Genomic DNA, 2,396 nt, shown 5'->3' with positions numbered 1-2,396 from the left:
TGCAGGGTTCTCAGGATCATAAGCTTCTTCAGAAGCTGCCTCTTTAGTACTGTTGGATGCATTTTGCCATCCATTCAGACTTTGAGAAATCATGTTGACTTGCTGAGTCAACACTTTGTTCTGAGCCAATATGGCATTCAGAGCATCAATTTCAAGAACTCCCTTACTCTGAGGCGTCCCATTATTCACGAAATTTCTCTCAGAAGTGTACATGAATTGGTTATTTGTAACCATGTCAATAAGTTCTTGAGCTTCTGCAGGCATTTTCTTTAAGTGAATGGATCCACCTGCAGAATGGTCCAATGACATTTTGGAAAACTCAGATAGACCATAATAGAATATATCTAATACGGTCCATTCTGAAAACATGTCAGAAGGACACTTTTTGGTCATCTGCTTGTATCTTTCCCAAGCTTCATAGAGGGATTCACCATCCTTTTGTTTGAAGGTCTGAACATCCACTCTAAGCTTGCTCAGCTTTTGAGGAGGAAAGAATTTATCCAAGAAGGTTATGACCAGCTTATCCCAGGAGTCTAGGCTATCTTTAGGTTGTGAGTCCAACCATGTTCTAGCTCTGTTTCTTATAGCAAAAGGAAAAAGCATGAGCCTGTAGACTTCAGGATCTACTCCATTTGTCTTAACAGTCTCACAAATCTGTAAGAACTCAGTTAAAAACTGATAAGGATCTTCAGATGGAAGTCCATGAAACTTGCAGTTCTGTTGCATCAAAGCAACTAATTGAGGTTTCAGCTCAAAATTGTTTGCTCCAATGGCCGGAATGGAGATGCTTCTTCCATCAAATTTCGACGTTGGTTTAGTGAAATCACCTAGCATTCTCCTTGCATTATTGTTGTTGGGTTCGGCTGCCATCTCCTTCTCTTGTTCGAAAATTTCAGAAAGGTTGTCTCTGGATTGTTGTAATTTAGCTTCTCTTAGTTTCCTCTTCAGAGTCCTTTCAGGCTCAGGATCAACTTCAACAAGAGTGTCTTTTTCCTTGTTCCTGCTCATATGAAAGAGAAGAGAACAAGAAAAGAAAGAGGAATCCTCTATGTCCCAGTAAAGAGGTTCCTTATTGTTAGTAGAAGAAGAAAGGAATAAAAGTGGAGAATCCAATCACAAGGGTGAGGATAGAGGCAGTGATTGGAGATGAAGAGAGGTGAAGAGAAGTGTTAGTAAATAAATAAATAAATAGAAGAAGAGAAGAGAGGGAGAATTCGAAAATAATTTTGAAACAGTAGTTAATGATTTTCAAAAATTTAAAGATAAGATATAATTAAAATTAAAATTTAAAATAATTAGTTAATTTAAAAAGAATTTTTGAAAAAGGATGAGATATTTTCGAAAATTAGAGAGAGAGAAGTAGTTAGGTGGTTTTGAAAAAGATAAGAAACAAACAAAAAGTCAAATAGTTAGTTGAAAAAGATATTAAAATCAAATTTGAAAAGATAAGAAGATAAGGAGTTAGATAAGATATTTTGAAATCAATTTTTTGAAAAAGATAAACTTTTGAAAAAGATATGATAAAAAGATAAGATAAGAAGATATGATAAAAAGATAGAATTGAAAAAGATTTAATTTTTTTAAATTAAAATTAATTACTTAACTAACAAGAAACTAAAAGATATGATTCTAGAATTTAAAGATTGAACCTTTCTTAACAAGAAAGTAACAAACTTCAATTTTTGAATCAATCACATTAATTGTTAGTGTAATTTCGAAAATTTGAAATAAAATTAAGAAAAAGATTTTGAAAATAATTTTAAAATTTTCGAAATTAATAAGATAAAAATGAAAAAGATTTGATTTTTGAAAAAGTTTTGAAAAGATAGGATTTTTAAAATTGAAAATTTGACTTGACTTGTAAGAAACAACTAATTTTAAAAATTTTTTGACTAAGTCAACTCAAAATTTCGAAAATTAGGAGAGAAATAAGGAAAATATATTTTTTATTTTTGAATTTTTAATGAGGAGAGAGAAAAATACAAACATGACCCAAAACATGGAAATTTTGGATCCAAACACATGATGCATGCAAGAACACTATGAATGTCAAGATGAACATCAAGAACACTTTGAAGATCATGATGAACATCAAGAACATATTTTTTGAAAAATTTTTGATGCAAAAAAAACATGCAAGACACCAAACTTAGAATTCTTTAACGCATGGATACTATGAATGCAAAAATGCATATGAAAAATAACATACAACACAAAATAAGAAAACATCAAGATCAAACAAGAAGACTTGTCAAGAACAACTTGAAGATCATGAAGAACACCATGAATGCATGAATTTTCAAAAAATGCAAGAAAAATTTTTAAAGCATGCAATTGACACCAAACTTAAAAATTGACTCAAGACTCAAACAAGAAACACAAAATATTTTTGGTTT

The 2,396-nt window shown here is 31.1% G+C and overlaps 1 non-coding gene across 1 annotated transcript; it reads left to right on the top strand.

The window, feature by feature from the left end:
* The first annotated feature begins 367 nt into the window (after positions 1–367).
* Positions 368–471, top strand: LOC112719389 (small nucleolar RNA R71). Its single transcript, XR_003161692.1, has one exon. It is a non-coding gene; the product is annotated as a small nucleolar RNA R71 (small nucleolar RNA).
* Positions 472–2,396: the final 1,925 nt, after the last annotated feature.

The sequence above is a fragment of the Arachis hypogaea genome, chromosome 10, assembly GCF_003086295.3.
Source record: "Arachis hypogaea cultivar Tifrunner chromosome 10, arahy.Tifrunner.gnm2.J5K5, whole genome shotgun sequence".
Taxonomy (NCBI): Eukaryota; Viridiplantae; Streptophyta; class Magnoliopsida; order Fabales; family Fabaceae; genus Arachis; species Arachis hypogaea.
This window is presented reverse-complemented; position numbering and strand designations above follow the sequence as displayed.